Genomic DNA, 20,781 nt, shown 5'->3' with positions numbered 1-20,781 from the left:
ATTGGAAGATAGCGTTTTGTAACTTGATTCGTGAGACAGAAATCTGAGCAGACATAAATTAGAAACAACCAGAGGAGACACTCAACAAGATCCACTAAAGAGATGTAGAACTTCATCTTGTTACCTTACTGTCTCTTCCCCTGAGGTCCTGCTAGTTATCAAATAGATCCCACTGCTAACCTATGTTGATTTCGTACTCCATAGCGCACATTTAAAAAGTAAAATCCATCAGCCAGAAGTGACCATTAAATTAAGCACTGTTAGGTGCTGCCAGATCTTGTGCAATATTTGGAAAAGAGAATGGCAGGCGAACCTAACTAAAGCAGAGTAAAGGACACTGGTTGAGTCTGTTCTCCCAAATGGATTTAAAAAATATCTATTTATCTATAACTGTATATAAATTTGCTCTCTGTATTACTGTACTGGGACTGCATTCTTATTTAATTGCAACTTCTATTCTACATAACAGGCATTCGCTTTACCCACATATAATAGTCCAAGTTATGGTATACATATGAGCAATTGGGATCTGTACGACATCTGATAGAATTATGGCTCATCTCTTCAAGCTCACAGATACTGTTACTTCAGTCCCTGAGTTTCCATGGAGTTGTAAGGATTAGTTTCCTCCTTTATGGGCAGGAACTCAAGCTGAATGGGCTGTGCAACAATGAAGCATGCCCAGCATGCCTAAACTGGCTCCATCTGTGTCACGCCAGCAGAGACCCCTGAAACAAGACTCATCTTTTTCCTTGTGTCTACTTCACCTTCTGTTTCCTGACTCAGAGTCAGATATTTATGAATGAGAACTTCCTCTGCATGATCAACCCACTCAAGGGATCCACTTAGACTAGAAACAGATACTGCTATTACAAGGTGCTTCATACTTGCACCAAAGGATATTTCTTTTTAATGACTAATAGTCAGAGACTGACTTCACTTCTCAAGTGCAGAAAGTGTGGTGAATTGATTGTCTGTTGGTGAATGTGTAATTTAACTCTCAGTACCCGTGTTAGTCACATGAGTGTCTGTGTTCACTTTGACTTCTGCTAAAATCTTGTCCTTAACTGCTTTAGGTACCACATACAGGATCACATTACTTCGTACAGTTTGATGCTTTTCTAAAACCAGCGACAAAACAGATGTTCAAATGCACCTCAAAGGTAATGAAAAGACAGGTATATTTTAATTCTTATAAAATATATATTTGCCCTGAAAGAGACTATTTAAAAGCACTAGTTATTTCTATTGTGATTTGATAATGAGTATGCTTGCAGAAATTACTGCAAAATGTGTGTGACAAACAGAGCCAAACTGTTATTAGCAAAGCACATCAGACAAATTGGCAAGCTGGAGATGTGCCATATGCAGGTGTTGGGAAAATATGCCTTAGGGAGAGTTCGCTTTTGCTGAATGAACAGGCAAGGTAAATATTTTCCAGCTCAGGATGCAACTGTGTCACCATAGGCTGTACTTTCATCAGACCACAGCTAGCTAGTATAGCAGAAGAAAAATGAGACCCCAGAGTAATTTCAGGTAATCATGCTGATAATTCAGCAGCCTGAACTTTTTATTCTGAGGCAAAACTCTGCCAGTGCTCCATGTATGGAGACAGAGAGTAAACTGCTGTTAATGCACCATAACAACTTCCAGTGCTGAGAGGTGTATTATGATGAATTCAACAACATGTTATAAACCTGATTCAAATTGTTTGGATGATTTTCTCAGAATTATGCATTTCTGGGGAAGAAGGACAGAAAGGCCAAAAGAATTTGACTGAGGAGACAACAATGAAGCCGGGGAAACTCTGGAAAAACATCCCAAGAAAAACCTGAGGACCAAATGCCAGCTGAAAAAGACTGAGCTTCTAGCAATGAAATTATGCTCTCTTGTTTGAGTCCTGCTGTCTTCAGGGAAGCAGAACTTCATGTACAAACAGATTAAGAAATCAAAGACATTCTTGTTTCTATTATCAGTTTCTCCTCCTAAGTGAAACTGTATATAAGATCGCAGTTCAAAAGTTCAAAAAGGGGCCAAATACACATGACGAGCTGGTTTGATATTTCTTTCTTTCCTTAGCTATTACCCCAAATACCCTGTTTACGGTAACATGCCTTTCACCTGAGCATCCATTCCCAGGGTGTCATGCGAGGCAGTTTAATACCTTTTGTGGCAAACAAGTCAACACTCTTTCCCTGGGGTGGTAATTGGACGTAAAAAGTACTCCAAAGTGACATTTGTACCGCACTGTTCCTTTTCTTTTCCCTTTACAATAGCAGCAACTTGCAGTTGCAGTGCCTATTTGGTGTGCAATCTAGAGTGATGTAATTAACTTCTGAACACAGTTCTTTATATTAAAGCATCAACAAAGGTGTAGGAGGGGAAATGATGTATCCTGCTTCGCTTATTTCTAAAAATAACAAATTTTCATCGGAACATGTTGCTTGAATTTGCCCAGAGAGCATATTAAGAAATGCAGGGAAAGCTGACCTCTTGAGAACAATATGAAAAAGCTCATTAAAGCTGTTACAAAAGGCAGTTAGGTGTTTTAGAGCTATGTTGCCCTTCTCTTTACATTGCAGGGTGGTGAAAAATATAAGCTTCTTTGCTTCAGTGGGGAAGAGAATATTATACAAGGACCCTGACAAAAATATATTTGAAATACTCTTTTAACCTGCATTATTAATAGTGTTTGAATTATTAAAATGTAATGAATTTGAAATAGCTAATTATTTCACTGGTGATATTTTTTTCTTTTGTCACTGCGGTCAGCTTGGACAATGGGATTACAATGAAGATTGTTTCCTTTTTGAATCCCCATTTTCCATCTTGGTTTTCAAGTACGGGCATACCATCTTTCAATAATTCCCTTCCTCTAATTTGCTTTCAGCTTAGCAGTGTGGGTAAATGGCACAATGATATGCAGTCTTAACCTCCCAAACCTTCTGCTCTCTACTTGCCCTCTCACGCTGCAGTCTTCAAGTCTGACAACCCCCAAACTCCAAGCATTTTGGTGAAAACTTGAAATGGCATGTTCCTATGTGGTAGCTTCAACATTTCTCCAAAGCATTTTTTCAAACATCTTTATTTTAAATCCTTACAAAACCTTAGCACTGGGCATAAAGTACTTGACAGTGATTAACCTCTCAAGTGCTTTGGAATTTTACCTGGATTTCAATAATGCTTTCTTTGTGTGCCATGGTTATATGAAAACCAGACCAAAGGAGGAATAATCTGATTGACAGAAAGCTGTATTACTTCTTTGCTTGAATTTGTGAAGACTGTTTTGACTCCCAGTGCTGTCCTCCCAAGTCCTTGCAACTTTCCTGGCTTAGTAGTAGTTGTAAATTTTGCAAGGGTGTTCTGTAATCCTACATTCAAATCAAAACTGAACTTTGAGTAGAACCAGGCCAAGGGCTGCCCCCTGCAAGATCCTGCTTGAGATGCCCTTTTAGTCTGACAGAAAACTACTGATAAACATTTTTGAGAGCAATTTATCAAACTGTTGTACACCCACTTCATGAAAATTACATCTAGGACATGTTTCCTTAGCTTATGTCTAAAACACAGTCCTGTGGAACACTCTCAAAACCTTTTCAATGTCAAGATACATCCAATCAAGATACATCTAGTGTTTTCCTTCACTAGGCAACTTAGCCCTCCAAAAGTAGAAAATCAGATGAATTTACCACACATTTGCTCTCATTTAGTTATTGACTTTATTGTCTTCTAAGTACTTGCCAATCATTCAACATAACTCATTCTGGAACCTTCCTGGGATTAATTTTAGTCTAACCAGTCTCCACCTTTTGTTGTAAAACACCACACTGAGATCAGGACACTGCTAAACAACAGTGATTTGCAAAACACGCTCCCAAAGAGCCAAGGTCATCCACTAGTGTAGGTGCCCTGGGCCCATGCAGCAAGCTCAGCCCCTCCACCATGCAGCTGGGTGCTCTGCTGCAGCTCTGCCAGCATGAGCGTGGCTTGTTCTGGGAAGCCCTACATGGAAGCAATAACAGAGATCCAGGTAATACATTTTCTTGTTTGACTTTCAGGGATGGAGGCAGAGGAGACAGCATGGTACACCTTGTCCCTTCTGGCCAGACCACCTCCAGCCCCTGCCAGCCAGTCCTGGGAAAGGGACCTCCAGACAAAGGTTTGTGTTGCTACACCAGAAGGAAAAAGCTTCTTCCACATGTGGAGAAGACAATTTAGGCCAAAGAGGCTGCTTGGCTGAGTGAGGGCTGTTATGGATGGTGGAACCCTACAAAGTAATCACAAGAACCCATAGAGAAGCCCAGAAAATACACGGGGTGCAGTGTGAGTGAAATTGTTGATGAGCACAAATAAAAATCAGTTAAGGAGGTACATGCTATCAAGCTGCTGCCACGTGGTTTACAAGATGACGGAAGAGATGAAGCTGATCTAAAAAGATTTTGCTGGCCCTACATGTTTCAATGACCCCATATAAATTAAAGGAACAATCTTGCCAATGTCTATCTGTGTGAGAAATCAGCTGTGCAGTCCAGTTGTTCTCTGCACAGTTATACAAGTCCTATAACATTTCAGTAATTTAACATTTTCAGTGACTTTTTATTAATTTTGCCATGTTTCTTTTGGAAAAAAAATGATGTTTAAAGATAACTAAGGAAATTACATCCATTTTTGAACTAGAACAGTCCACAAAGAGAATCTCCTACTACAGATTTAACCATCATATTTCTATTTTATGAAAGAAAAGTCGAGCGCAACAAGCAAACCTCTTAATGTGCTTAGCCAGAACTTGCAGATTCTCTGCTATACATCTAACCCAAGCTTTTATGTCCAAATCAAAAACTAAATAATTCTGAAAGCATGCTGAACAGTTAACCCAAAAAGAAGCATTCAGATACTATGTTGTCCTAAGGCTGTAACAAGCAGTGAAGTAGGACACCTTATTTATTGCATCTTTAGGTCAATGTTGATCTGAATGAGACAGCAGGTGACCAGCAGGTCAGGGGAGGTGATTCTCCCCCTCTTCTCAGCTCTTGTGAGACCCTACCTGCATTCAGCTCTGGGGGCCCCACCATAAGGATATGGACTTGTTGAAGCAAGTACAGAAGAGGCCAAGAAGATGTCTGGGGGGCTGGAGTACCTCTCCTATGAAGACAGGCTGAGCTGGGGTTGTTCAGCCCGGAGAATAAAAGGCTCCAGGGAGAACTTATAGCAGCCTTCCAGTACCTAAAGCAGGCTACAGGAAAGCTGGAGAAGGACATTTTACAAGGGCATGTAGTGATAGGACAAAGGGTAATGGTTTTAAACTGAAAGAGGGTAGTTTTAGATTAGATGTAATGAAGAAATTCTTTATTGTAAGGATGGTGAGGTGCTGGCACAGGTTGCCCAGAGAAGCTGGGGCTGCCCCCTCCCTGGCAGTGTTCCAGGCCAGGTTGTTCGGGGCTTTGAGCAACCTGGTCTAGTGGAAGGTGTCCCTGCCCATGGCAGGGGGGTTGGGACTAGATGATCTTTAAGGTCCCTTCCAACTCAAATCATTCTATGATTCTGTGAATTCAAAATAGGTTAATACATAATTTTCAAATTGGTAAAAAAACCAACTCTGCTTTTCATCTTGACATAAGGATACTATCAACTGCACATTTCAAGACCTGGAATGAACTACACCATGCCTCGTGCCTCAGAGTCCAGGATGCAAAGATCTTCCACAACCCTGCTCTAGCAACACAGCCTACCACAAAGCTTTCAGAAAGCTGGATATTCTTGAGCCACTGGGGCTGAAATGCACCAAGAATTTCTTGTGGGTGCTGTGGAGTGAGGGAGCTTTGGCTCCTTAGTCTTGCAGCTGCTGCAATGACTGCTTGGAGGCCACTGGAACAGTATTACTGATAGAGGCTTGTACTTGGCTGGGACCTGGCTAGTAAGAGCTATTGTAAGGGCCCTTTTTTTTCAGTTTCTTCCCCCTGTCCCCTGTTATATTAATCTGCACATATATGTGGGAAGTGGCCAGAATTTACAGATGTAATTTCCTGGACTTCTGATTTTGTTTGTACTACTTTAATTATATAATTTTATAGGACATAGATTACATTCTATAAAATGACACAGTCATTTTTCACTGAGTCACTTCATGATCGTTTCAGGCAGGATTGAATAAATAATTGAGAAATGTTTTGGTAATTTCATAAGAGTGTTCTTTTCATGTCTCATTTGGAGGATATGTCATGGGAAAACTGCTTTAGCTTACTTTTAGTCATAGAAGTAGTGTCTATACTTACTGTTTCATACAGAAAAAATTTTCTGTTGCACACATGCTAGCATACATGAATGCTTTGATGTTATCTTTGACACATCAATTGTGTATGAACCACTTAACATTACCGGGATGCTTTTCATGAAATACATTCTAAACCAAAAAATCTAGCCAGGCTCCCCTCCTCCACAAATAAAGAAAGAAAAAAGGAAAACAAAAGTTTTTTCCTGCCATAAAATTTTGAGGTTGGAGAGAATGAGTGATATATCTCTTTTAGGCTTCTGGGGAAAGACTTTCTAATGATGGAGTTTTCAGGCTGGGAGACAGAATTCCTGTTTTCAGGCTCTTTCAGACCAGTCAAGGGATTCTGTATCTGCCCTTAGAGCTACTTACATCAAATCTAAATCTCTACCAGGCCAAGAAAACATCAGGATGAGAAATACCAACTTTAATGCACAATGGCAGTAGAGGTCTAGATGTGTATTTCTGAACACATTTTATAGATCCCATTGAATTTTGCTTTAGAAAAGACTACTTCAGGTTCAGCACATACAAAAATTTTAGTCCAATTATTTTAATAGTTTCTTTTTTGGAAGACTACATAATAAATGATCAACTCAGCCTGAGAGTCTGCCTTTATGAACTTGCTGTTGTCTGGGGTCAAAGCACTCTGTGCAAATACTGGAAAACGTGGTTCTAATTAAAGCCAACCTCTCACATAATGAATCAATGTCCAGGTGTGCAACAGGCTGCTGGCAAAGAGTAAGAGCTTCTATTAGTTCCCAAACAACACAGACAACAGATCTTGCTCTCCCACTCCTCAGCAGTTTCTTCGACAGATCAATACAAAACCCGCAAGCCCCGACCAAAGTACAGCAGAATCAATACTACAAGGAGATACATTTCACCAGCACAACCAATAATGCCCAGCTTGCAGCATTACCTTGATTACCTTGGCTGAGGGAAGCGCAACGGCTGATAATAACATTTTTTGTTGTTTAAATATACATTTTATAGATTTTTTTTTTTTAAAAAGGGGGGTGTGTGTCTTCAGGAAATTTAAAATACTGCCATTCCATCCCACCTCATCCCATTCCATCCCACTCCAGCTTTGTGCTTTTAAAGACAGCTGAGTTCGTGTTTAAAGATGACCCTGCTGTGACTTCATCTGGGAAGGAACAGAAACCAGGTGAAACCAGCTCAAGGCAATCTTACCAACTCTGCTGCGGGAGGGCTGCTCACTTCACTACAAACAAGCCTGTATTTCAAATCCTCTCGTCTTCAAGCAGGTGGGTGATCCAGGCAGAAATCCAGCGACGGAGAGATGATGTTTGCTGATCAGCTTAACAACTGCCCCATCTAGTGTATCAACCTCACACGGCAGCATCTCCCTGAGACACAAAATCACCCACCGAGTTTTTCCCTCCAGCAGCCCCCTGGCAGTCATCAGCTGGGCAGCTGGGGAGGTTAAGGCACCTAAACAAATGTATGGAGGTGACAGATAAGGGAAGTGCAGAAAATGGGTCAGAAGACCGAAGGGGCAGTTGGGACCATATGGTATAACACATATAAGGCATTTGGGCTCAGAGAAAGCTGTTTTAGTGGTAACAAGGTCAGATGCTGCAGTAATCATAAAGACGCTCTTAGCTCTGAAGTCCTACGAAAAATAACTGGAGTAAGACATAACAAAACAGGAGCTACAAGGTGGTTAATTCTACTTTATAGTTGAGCATAAAGTTTCAACCGTATACTGATAAACCTAAGCATACTCACAAAAGCCAAAACCCTAACCTTTCCAACTTTTTTCCATTCCCCTCCTCCTGCAGCAGAAAGTCTACCGAAGCTGTTGATCCTTATAGGACAGGAAATATAACCAAAAAAAAGGCAAAAGAAAGCTCCATTACCTTATACATTCATTACATCAGAAACAAACAAGCAAACAAAAACCCAGACAAAACAACAAAAACCAAACTACTCACATGATTGAGAGTTTTTTCAAGAATTTACTATAACGCAAAAAAATTTTTTAAAGTGACCAACCTAATCATTTGCTGTTTTCTGCTGTATAGTCTGTGTTTTTAGGCTCCTTCATAGACCTGCTGGAAAATCCCAACTTATGAACAAGTCTCCTCATCTCCATGGCAGGGCAGAGCTGGGTTGGTAAGGGTCCAGCATGTCAGCTCTGCTGGCCACCACAAGCAGATGGGCTCCTGAAGTAAAATCAATGCCAGATGGAGAGTGTCCTCACTTTTCCTGCACCTAGTGGGCATTGCAGTGCAAAAGATCTGGAGATCTTTTAATAAAATGTGTTAATGCATCTCACACTTGCTTACATCAGGACTTTCTTAAGAGGCTGGAACTGAAAAGAACCCCATCGGGTCCCACAGAGACTTTTGCCTTCCAAAGACTGTGGTATTGAACTTCAGGTAACTTCTTCTTTCTAAAGTGTTCTGAAGAGGCCTTCCTGGGCTAAAAGCTGCAGCGATATATTTCAGCCTGAGCCAAAACCCTCTGAAGTCAATAACAGCACTGCCAGCCACAAGTGTACCAACATCATAAATCAAGCCTCCAGAAACATGCAAAAGCATATTATAACTTCTTTTAGAATAAAAAAAAAAAAAAAAAAAAACAGTAGATTTTTCTATCTCTTTCTACTAATTTCTAAATGCCTGTGCATGGCAGGATCATGTTTTCAGAAGTTTTCAACACCAAAGGAGCCCAGCAGCCATTGAAAAAAACAAACAGCTGACAATGAAATAAAAGCCAAAGCAAAACAGCATTAAACACTGGGAAGTCACAATGAAATCACAAGCCCAGAATCACTGCAGTAGACTTCAATGTCAGTGTACTGCTGCATTTCAAAGAAAAGGGCTGCACAGCAGCTGGAGGTGAAGCTCAGGTGAGTCACAGTCACAGCGATGGCTTGGCTGGACCATGCTGTCATAGACTGAGCTGCACGTTCCTTTGAAGAATGCTTGGTCTGCTGGAAGTACTCCCTTACTCAAAGCCAATGTATTTGCTGAGAGATAAAAATGTCTGTATTATCTACTAATGATACTCCAAATGCACTGAAATGGCAGGAAAAATATCAAGACAAGTCTGGAGGGGGAAAGGAAGGGTGCCCACACCTTTCTCCTTCCATGGCAATCTCAAAGAGCAGTGACATTAACCTGCTTCCCTGTTCAGAGCCAGGGTCCATGTGGTCATCTTTCAGCCTTCAGCCTTTCTCTTGGAGATGCCTGATAGCTACCAATTTGTTCCTTCCTTTTCTGTGAATATGTACCTGTTTTTTCTAACAGAGAAAGCAAGGCTCCACCAGTTTGATAGCTAGATGTTTATATTTCAGTGGTTTAGAAATGTCATTTAAATGAGCTGGACTGAACTGAAGGTGCTTAATTTTTTCATATATACACACATCATCATACCCAAGAACCTATCAATGCCTATGGACGGGTTATATGATCTTATTCCTTGTGTGTCATGAATTCTCAGCAGAAGCTATACTGCAATTTTATGTATAAAAGATGCACCCCTACTAAAAACTGGCCCACAGTTCTGTAGCAGAGGATTTCAGTGCCCACTATCCACATGACTTAGCCAGTGTTCAATGCTGTTACAGAAATTCCCAGGCTCATAGCAATCCACTCAGGGATATTACATCCCTCAGAGTGGCACGGAGGGAAGATATTCCATTAGAAGACAAGCAAGGAATTTTGGTTCACTGAACCACAACCAGCCTTTACCGTATGAGTTTTCAGCATCAGAGTGAATCCCACAGACATGTGACATCTATCAAAATGCCACTGGTTTCTGATTTTAACTCGGTATAATTATTACACTGGCCAAATCACTTTCACAGTGATCCCAAATTGCCACAAAACATGAAAGCCTCTCTTGCAACAACTCTGTTTCTAAAAGATTAAGCTCCATTAACAAAGGGAGATTAGGACTACTGAAAAGTGCACACATTTTGGTAGCTTTTATTGACATGTAAAAGGATTAGAATCAGAAATCATTGGCATGTATTTTTTAAACTCTGGTCCTTATAAATGTGCATAATTCTAAGCATCTAATCCCAAATCTGAGAGAGCTGCATATTGCCATTTATAGAGCTCTTTCTGGATTGTTTTTCCACTCTCTCCCATTATTATGATAATCAATGTTTGTATAAAAACATTTTGGATCAAATCTCATTTACTTCATACGTGATATGCATGAAGTTTAGTTTTCTGGGATTTATTTCCTCTGTGGGATATATATTACCGAGACAAATTCACTGGAGCAAAAGTATGGAGTTCTAATAAGTATTATAATTCACTTCACTAATTAGTGCGTAAATTAAAATCTCCTTGATGTAAATTATTTAAAAATAGCAATGCGTTTAGAAGGCAGGCAAAATTTGTTTATTCAATGGACTTCTCACTGTCAAGACCCCATTGCCTAGACTCCATCTAAATATTCTAAATATTCACCTAAATATATATTTATCTTTAAGCCTAGCATAAAAGTGAGTGTAACACAACTCCTCTTCAAAATACTGAGGGAGAATTTCCTTTGGTTTTGCCCTCTAATTTATTGCCAGTTATTTCTCTGCTGCTTGGGAGAATGACTTCCCATCTCTTTTACTTCCCTCTGCTTTTAAAGGAGGTGGAGAGGACACTCTGCCACAGATTGGGGGGGGGGCACAAAAAAGCAAGTTCCATCTTTATATCCTCAGTCCAGTGTGTCTGGTGCAGGTGGATGGCTTGTATGTTCAGTCCTGTGTCCCCCACTGTCATTCCTGAATTGGTCTAAACACAGAGCAATAAAAAAACCACAACTGCAAAAAACCCTACTCATTGCCACTGCAAAACAGTTTCTTTTCACATACTTTTTAGTGTGTTTCCAGCTCTGGTTTTAAGTGCTTCCATTAGGGTAATTTTCACTGCTCCTCCCAGGAGACTATTCCCCAGACCAATAAATCTCACTCCCAAGAAATCTCTTTTGGACATGTCCCCTCCTGTGCTTGCAGCACTTTTCCAATCTTGGCCTACAATGAGTGGAACAAATATCTATTTTCCCACAGAGTTTACACAATAATAAAGTTGCAAAAGCTGTGTGCTCCACTGAGTTACTTTCACTGGTCAGTAGTTTATGTAAACCAACTCGTGTGTTGCTTGCAATAGATAATTTATAATTTTAATAAATTACAACAATTCCACAGTGGTGCATAACTGTCCAAAACAGACAATATTATTACAAACTTCATAGAAGACATAAGAAAAGAAGTATAGAAAATCTTTACTTAAACTGCTGACACCAAGACTGTCTGATGGGTCTTTCTCTCCCTGAATTCAGCAGACCAGTTACAGACATCTTGCCAGAGCTCACACTGTCAGTGATGTTTCCTTTCTCTTTTCAAAAGACCAGCAACATTTAAAAAAAAAAGAAAAGAAACGAAAAAGTGGTTTCGTTTGCATTTTACCTAACCCAGCTTGAATTCAGAGTGATTTCAAAGTAACACCTTGCTATTAGGCAATTACCTTGCTATTTTCCGATGGAGTGCTACCTTCTCTCACCCAAGGATGGGCAAACCTGCAGAGCTGCCTGGGTCCTGGTGCTGCCTCCACAGCAGGCACTGTGATGAAACGCTTATTTGTCCCCATGGAAGGGGAGAAACTGCAAGGGGAGAAACTTTCTTCCAGGGTCTGGCGATGATCAGGTGAGACCTTTGAGATGGAGCCAAAAAAGGGCAGGCAGCACCTCTGAAGCCTCAAGTTCGCCCCAGAGTCTTTCACTCCTGTAGCCAAAAGGAAGTAATTTATTCTGCTGTTTCCCTCCAGGTTTGGAAGATCCCACACTGCAAGGGTGTAGCTTTCAGATGCTGTTTTTGATAGACCACTAAATGCACAAGCTGTAGTATAATGCACTCATGTACCATATGCCCAGTAATAAAAATTGTACCAGAGAGTGAAATGGGTGCTGTTGGCTTGTGATCCAAAATCACCTACAAAATCATACGTACATTCACCAGTTCACCATGTGAAGATCCAGCCAGACAAATCTCAAGTTGACTATATAAATAAGAGAAAGCTCTGAAAAGTACTGCATCAATCCTTTGGAAATCTTTCTCCAAAAATGTTTTTGCTATTTGCAGATCAAAAGCCATTGTTTATCTCAGCTTCCAAAGAATAAGGCAAAATTCATAGCAGATGTGTCTCCAAAGACTTAAATATCTGGATGGCAGCTTTTTTAAAATTTTATTTTATTTTATTTTATTTGCTATTCACTAAAACAGACATGGTGTGAAATATTGCTATTCAGTTTCATTTGCAGCAAGGCATAATGGGAAGACACCATTTTTTCAAAAAAAATGCTTGGGGCTCAAAAGTCAAACAGCTGGAAGAAAGATGCTGTGCCCCTGGGGAGCTGTAACTCTCCCTCTCATCTCATTCCTAAGGATAGAGAGTTGAGAGTCTACTCAGAGAAAAACAGACAGAGGTGCCTATAGCCCAGTTAACTAAAGCAACATGCCATGCTTCATCCTCAGGGCTAAAGCAGTTCACATCATGACTTGGGATTTCCTCAAATCTGCCACGAGTTCCCAGTGGATTACACTTGCTCTGGCTGTGTAAGTAAAAGGACTTACTTCAAATTCAACTTTTCTGAGCTTGCCAAAACTGTTTTTAATCAGAAAAAAAATAATTCAGATTTATGTCTCGTAGGTGCTGCTTTTTCATGCTCCTCTTCGGTAGCACTCATTTTTTTCAGATCAAAAGTTCACATTTTCATCAGTGGTTTAAACCACTAACATTAACTGTCAGTCCTGACACTGAGCAGCAGAGGAAATAAATAAAAAAGTGGCAAGCAGATGACTGCTAATTATCCTTTCACTCACAAAGTTTAAATATAGCTGCCTGTGTTTGAACACAAAGGAGGCCTGCAATTAGGACACATTCAACTGCAAATGCACAACCCCTTCTTTACTGTGCTTGTAGATGATACAAAACAATACCTCAACCCCAATTCTATTTGCTGCCTATAATTTCCTTGAGTACTGTGTATTAGTCACAGTCACACATGTATCTTAAAAGCTGTGATTCTCCACCCAAAACCAGAAAAAGCAAACACCCATGCTCTAGAGGGGGAGCTTTGCTCAACATGCTCTTTAGGGTCTGGTTCTATGAGGTACCGAATATGCTTATACTTTCAAGAAGGCCTTTGAACCTTCCGAGAATCTGATATCCAATGATTTAGCCATAACGAAGTAACGTGGCAGTCCTCACACTTGCCCTGTATAGGTGGATGGGGTCCTTTAGAATAATCACATTTCTGTGCCGGGGAAATTCTGACACTTCTCTACTGCCTTCATTCCTGTTCCTTCTCCCAAAATTAGAAGGAAAAAACCCTCCTATATAAAATTTTCATATGATGCAAAATTCTAAATAACTTCGACTAGTTTTCTGAAGTGAGAGTTGACCATTTTCAAATTTTGTCAGATATTTCTCCCTGAAAATGCAGAAATGTGACTGAAATCAGGGTTGTTTCCAGAAAAAAAGTGGATTTTTACAAAACTCTTATTTCCTCGGGATATATTTGTATTGAAAGAAACTTTAGCTAACTTAACAACTTTAAATAAAGCAAGGACAGTGCCAGAGTTCAGCCTTTTCCTGATCCTTGCCATTGTGCCAAGTTATATCTTAAAAAGGCTCTGAAGCACTTCTCCATTGTTAACATTCAGCAACTCTTTTTTTTAAAGAATTATTAGGAGACCTTTTTTTCCCTTCCCAATGAGTTCCTAAAATTGAAAGAATCACTGCTCTGCCTGTACAAATTCAGATCTTCATCTCACTGTGACAGTCAGAAAATAAACCCGTGTTTGCAGGTTCCTAGTCCGTTCACATCTCAGTCTCTGGGGTCAAAGAGCCTCCAAACATCTTGGAAGCACTGGTGTGCATCACACTTGAATGGGCAGAACAGAAAGCAACACATACACAGCCAGACCTAGACAGAGGATCATCAATAGTGGTATGTAGGCTATCGACACAATTTAAATGAGATTTATTGGAAGCTGTGGAGAAGATAGACAAGAAGCTAGAAGGGAAGAGGGGAGTGAAAGAGTAGGGAGAAGGTGAAAGGAACAAAGAGATAAGTGCCTTCATTTCCAGTATCGTTTGGATAGGAACAACTTTGGTAAAGGTGCCAAAACTGAGCTATGAACTGATGCATCCAGCTAACAGAAACAGCGTGTGGTAGTGTGCAACTGGGCAAACTCCTCAAGTGGGAGCCAACACAATTTGTGTACAAGACTGAAGTCATGTCTGAAGTAGAAGGCAAAGAAAAAGTAAATGTTTTTAATAGGAGTCCACTCTCCTCAAACAAGTTTTTCTTCTGGATACTATAAATTGTGCAAATGTTTAAAAATTTAGGTTGAGCTATAAAACACATATTTAATTAAAAATAACTATTAAACGCTATATTTTCTTAAAAAATAAGACATTTAGTAAAAAATGTGATCATTATTTCAAAGAAAAGCCATTTACACACAGTATTTTAACATCTGAAGAGTCGCCACATTGCCACAGAACTCTTCCTCTTCCACATTTCCCTCCCAGCCCCCCACTGTTCGGCCCTGTATTTCTCTGAATGTGGCCAAGTGGTTTTAACAACATGAGAAACGAGAAGAGTAGTACAGAATGTGTCAGAAATATATAAGAAACATGAGAGAGAAGACAGAGGGTAAGAAAACATCTTACCACCTAAGCATGCAGAGGTTTAAGCTTCCTTTTAGCTCCACTTCATTATAAAATCCTCTACCTGAGCACATAGTGGCTTTGAAGCTTCAGGCTATATTAAAGCAGTGCTGATGTCTCTGAGCCCATCATACTAAGTACTCAATACTGACAAAATTTAGTAATATTTCACTGCTTCAGCCTTTCAAAACTCAGAAATTGTAATAACACCAAAGGCACTCGTAGGATTTATACAACACAACACATTAAAAGTCCAATTTGGCATCAAAACTGCATGATGGGGAACAAATTTTCTAAGCCACCCACCGAGAGAATTGTTGACTGACTGCAAACTCTGCTGTGTTTCAGGAAGATCACAGTGCTTTCCACATGAATGAAAAGCAAGAGCATCCCTTCTTGTGGTGGGTTTTATGACCTACAATTTCAAATGTAAAGTGAAAAGTGATTGAAGTCGGAGCACTGAAGTCAGGATTTTCTATTTACTTCAAGATACTTTCTCTTTTGTGACACTTGATTTGTACCTGAGAAAAACTAAATTCTGCATCTGTTAAAAATAGCAACATGCTAGGTAAAAGGCTAGGAGGAAAAAAAAAAAAGGGAAAAAGAAAAAAAGAAGTATTACCACTGAACATATCTTTGCCTTATGCTAAAGTGTATTCAGTGAGAACTACTAAAATTCAGAAGCAAGACTAATACTGCTGTTATTGAAAATCAAAATCCTGCAGGATTTCCAGCACAGAAAAGATTCTGACTTCAAAAAGCAAAAATAAATAAAAATATAAATTCTTCACCAATCTTCAAAAAACCTGCCAACTATCCCCAGCCCTTTGACCTTAATTAGTGTCTGCTTTTTCATGAAATAATGGCAAAAAAGAGCAGGAGGCAGGAGTGGGGTGGAGAAGAAAGATAAATGATTTATGGCAATGATGGATTTGACTGATAAAATGCTTAGGTTTTAAAACGAAAACAAATGATTTTTTTTGGAACAAGTTGTTTCCATTCAGTAAGAGAAAGAGTAAAAAGTCTTCAGCTACTCTTTAGATCACTTCTTCAGGCTTCATACTTGGGGTGCAGTCTGATACGAAATGGTTACTCGCTCAAAGCCGCACACCAGCAGGAAGTGCTAAATGCCAAAGGGCCTTGACACAGCAGCAAAATGCTGAACAGATCACACAGTCAGCTACTGATTAGTTGCTGCAAAATATGCATTACAGCCTACGCTGTGAATATTTGCAGCCCAATTTCTACTTAGCCAACCACAAAGATTATTACCACATTTAGAAAACTTTTTTCTTTTTTTTTTTTTTTTTTTTTTTAAACCTGAGCCCAAGTCTGAATATTTACCTGCAAAGTTGTTGTCCCAGAAACTGGGCCATGTATAAATGATGCATGGGATACATAGTCGTGTTCCCCCTTTCACACTTAATCAGGCTGGGGTAATACCAAGAACCTACCCGTTATTCTGCAAGAGTTCATGTGGAATAATAACTTTTAGTCCAGTATAAAACAGGCAGGGTTTTACTTCATATGCATTATGGTATAAACTCACATTAGAAATGGCTGAATATATTCTGGCACACACTTCTTCCCTGCACGCCCATCTACTATACCAGTTTTGAGGCAGACTTAAACTTTGTCAGTGTATGCAGTATAAAATTCAAGATTCCTTGATTTTTCCTCAGCACCCTTCTGAAACTACGAGTTACATATAAGGATGACTAGAATGGGGTTTAACATTATGGGGCAATGGTCTAAGCATGCTTCCAGATTATTACAAAGAAGTGGATGCTTCAGTTCTATAAGCATATGTCAAATTGCATATGGTTATGCTTGATGCCTGTTCCTGATAATTCAAATTTTCAAACTGATGGAAAAATATTAATGTGAACTTAGGGACAGAATGCACTGTCTCTTAGAAATGACAAAGTCATCCTGAGTTCAGTTCCTAACTCTACTATCATTTTCTACCCTAAATTATCTGCCTTAGGCTTCTTGTAGAGTTCTGTATTTTGATTTATGCTGCAGACAAGCCCTGCTTGATGCAATGGAGAATCATGTTTTCCCGTAACTCCCACATTTTCAAATAATGTATCAAAACCAGCTGCTTTAGTTAGGAGTGTTCTTCCACGTCATGAGGCTTGTCCCCCCTCACCCCTGTCTGATGACAGAAAAACACCATCCTTCTAACTGCCCTCCCAAAGCACATCTGATTTCTTCACAAACAATTTAACTCCCACAGACCTTGGTAGGACTCTTACTTGGTGTATATGGAAATTAGATACAAGAAACTGGAATCTGTAGCCCTTTTTGGAAATATGAGTACAAGTGGAAAGGGAAATACAGGCAAACCTTAACAGCTTCCTACCTACTCACCCAAAATTTACCTTTTTCCCTAGGTTCCATGCCCCCAGATATCTAGAGTAAGAGTATTTCAGGTTTCACTCTTTCTAGATGCTTAAATAACTTCAGCTGTCAAAAATATTTCCTTTGCATCAAACAGAATGTTTGTCCATTAAGAAAAAAATCTTTGTTAATTTTGCAAAGTGGAGCACTCTAATAATGAAAAGCTCAATTAAGTCCAAAAATCATGCACCTTCTTCCCATCCAACATCAGCCTCTATGATGCTCTGATCGCTACATGGAAGCTTCCCCAATTCTTCACTTAATTGGGGGATTTTAAGCCATATTTTCACCCATCCTATTCTGGAGTCAGCAGCAGATGTCATTGTAGCTGTTACTCGTTACGTTTTTGAATAAAGTAACCTGTGAAAGACCAGTTTGCTAGGCAAAAATTCCCAAAATAACACTGGGATGTACAAGTGTTGAGTCATTGGCACTCTTACTCTCTGCTGCAAGCCAACATCTGGAGTATAGCTTGAGGTATTGATGAACTGCTGTCTGGATTCCTAGGTAGGGGTGTGGTTTTTTGTGTCTGTCATCAGAAAGGCATGGAAAAAAGCATTATAGGAATGGAAACGTTTGAGGAGCTCACGTTTACCTGAAAGGTGCACTTTGTAGCAGAGGAACAAATTATCTGAAACTCCTCCTCCTTGCTAAAGACCAAGACCTCAAGAGGAACTGCAACAATTTGACAATGTCAATCCCAGAGTGGAGAAATGGGCGTTTTTTTGACTTCTGGTCTGAGCAGTAAAGTTCCCTTTTCACCAAGATGTACCTCACCACAGACCTCACCGCCTTCAGAACAAAATGCAAAGCTGTGTAGCGAAAACCACAATACTAAAAAGAGAGCAAACGACAAACTGTCTACATGTCTATGTGGAAACAAACGCAGGTGAAGAATGGGCACCGCAGTAGCTAAGGGTGCCTGAGGACCGTCACGAACGGAACTGCCAGCACCACCTTGCAACTGGAGCACAAAGGCAGCTGAGATGAAACAGCAACCTCCTGCTCCACCATGCACCCCAGGGCTCACCACTCATGCTGAGAGCTGCCCTCAGCCCCATAGTCACCAAATTTAGATTCTGGAGAAGTTCTGGGAAATCATTTAAACAGTCTTTGTTTCCAGTGCAGTTCATTCCCCATCTACACTGGGCAAACCAAGACATGATGATAATATGATCAACCTTTAAGGTGGGTTTAAATCTAGTCACTAAACATGGAAAGCTGCATTCTTCAAACATCATTCTTCAAGTGGCTCTGGTGTTGCTCTGAAATTTTCAGAGAATATGTTTTTCTTCACCAATCTCTTAGACCTGCTCTGGCATACTAGCCAGTGGTCAGATGGGGAGTACCACAGTTTTGAAATGATGCACAAGTTATGCCTGCCATAGAGGCTCTGAACTTCAGTGATGTTACACTTTTTCAGGGTTTAAATCAAAAGTCTAGATTGTGCCACCCTTACTCATGATGAGAATCACCTTACTCCTCCCAGGGTCTTACCAGAAGTAAATAGGATGTTGAAAGGTAAAGGCCTGATACAATGACAAGTGAGGTGACAGCCCAGAGAGGGAAATAATCTTCTACCACTAACCCTAAAAGAAAAGTCCAACTTTAAGAAGAAGAAAAACCAGAAAATACACTGTCCTCACAAACAGGACCACAGCTGATGAAGCAAGATGCTGTAAAGCGATACCAGGAAGTCGCTACTTTCAGCATATGATAATATTAAGGGAAGGAGTGAGGGTAAGAAAGCACAGGCAGCATAAACATGGGGACCACCTGACCAGCCTCACTGTACTATTGAGATACATACAGTACTGATCTAGAATAACAAACAGATGCATTTTATGAGCCACTGCCAAAGCTGCTTTTAGAAAGGCTATTATATTTCCCTTTGCTAGAAGGGTCTCTACAAATACTGCCTCTTAACAGATTCTGGAATGGTAGATCAGGAGATGGTAAAATAAATGACAGTGCAAACTTTCTATAGAGGTACCAACCCATCACTGATGGAGCTGAGGAGACAACAATGTCTCCTCAGCACTACTGGCATCAGAATCTAGAAAATGAAGACAGATATGCAACAGAAGCTGCAACCTGTGACTTCAACAGTTGCAAGTGAATCACTCCAGGAACAGGCAGCATGCAAACATTTTGCAGGTTATTTAAAATGCAAATTATTCTTTTCTAAATGGAGCAGCTGGAGCATAGGTAACATCTGATGTAAATGAGTGACCTACTTTAATCAAATGGTACAGCTAGAGAAAGAGTTAGAGCAAAAATAATAATACAGCTCATATTGTTTCTCTAAGCGCTTCACATTTCTGTCCCCATTGTGGTTATTCTCCAGGTTAGTGGAGGAAGGAAAAAGCAGGTTATTTTTATGGCATCTCAGTATAAAAACAATTCTCTAAACATGACATTAAAAATTAAACAGCTTTGCATCTTTAATGCATACTTTCCTTTTTAAAGAGAGAATCAACAGTTGTGTGGCAGCATGCAAGTATTTTTGTTGTGCCCAGTGAGCAGCTGGAAAAAAATACAGGAAGCAGCAATGGAGCAAATACAGAATGAAAGAAAAGATGTAAAAAAAAATAAAAACCAGAGAAAGCAACTCTTGTCACTTGCTGGCAGGAAGCACATCCTCAAAATTAAAAAAAAAAAAAAAAATCCAGTAGGGCAGCAGGGAGGCCTAAATTTTGTGGGTAGGAACCTACAAATAACAGCACATCTTTGAAACCACCATCATTTTACCTCCACTGGATTTTCCAGTCTCTTCTAATGAAACCAGCTCATTGTTAGTAGTCTTTGTAGTTAAGTTAATGACATTGTCTAACATTGATGTGGTCTCAATCTTGTCAACCTCTGTGGTGATCCCTCTGCATCTTAGGTTAAGGCATCTTGTGTACACATCAAGCCATAGAGCATTGTTCACGCAGCACTCTTCCAGATGGTGCTGAAAAACACCTTATACCTAAAAGCAGTCCTTTCTGATTTGGACAAACCACTGGAACCTCCTCCCTCCTCCCTGCCCCAGATTTCCTTCAACATAACATTTAAGTAGACATGGGAAAAGGTAGAGCTGAAAATAATGCAGACAATGTCATGTAGAGTTGTTTTTTCTTGCAGGCTCTGGCCCCACAAGTTGAATCTACTTGCTCCTGTGTGACTAAGCAAGTTTGCATTCCCTCTCTCCTCATCAGGCAGGCATAGCTGTATGTTTGAGCTTTCCCAAGCATGTGGTGTGCTTCATCTTAACACTCCTTGAAGAGCAAACGTAAGAGGACATTGTGGTCCATTGCAGACCTGACCATGCACTGGGCTGTCCTGCTTGTGCTGCGGCAGAGGAGGTCCCTCAGCACACTCTGGAGCTGCCCTGATGGTGCTGAGGTTCACAGGTAC

The 20,781-nt window shown here is 40.1% G+C and overlaps 1 protein-coding gene across 3 annotated transcripts in view; it reads right to left on the bottom strand.

The window, feature by feature from the left end:
• Positions 1-20,781, bottom strand: part of PHACTR2 (phosphatase and actin regulator 2) — a 146,657-nt gene that overhangs the window by 124,786 nt on the left and 1,090 nt on the right. The gene's annotated exons all lie outside the window — the stretch shown is intronic.

This window comes from Athene noctua, chromosome 1, assembly GCF_965140245.1.
Source record: "Athene noctua chromosome 1, bAthNoc1.hap1.1, whole genome shotgun sequence".
In the NCBI taxonomy this organism is placed as follows: domain Eukaryota; kingdom Metazoa; phylum Chordata; class Aves; order Strigiformes; family Strigidae; genus Athene; species Athene noctua.
This window is presented reverse-complemented; position numbering and strand designations above follow the sequence as displayed.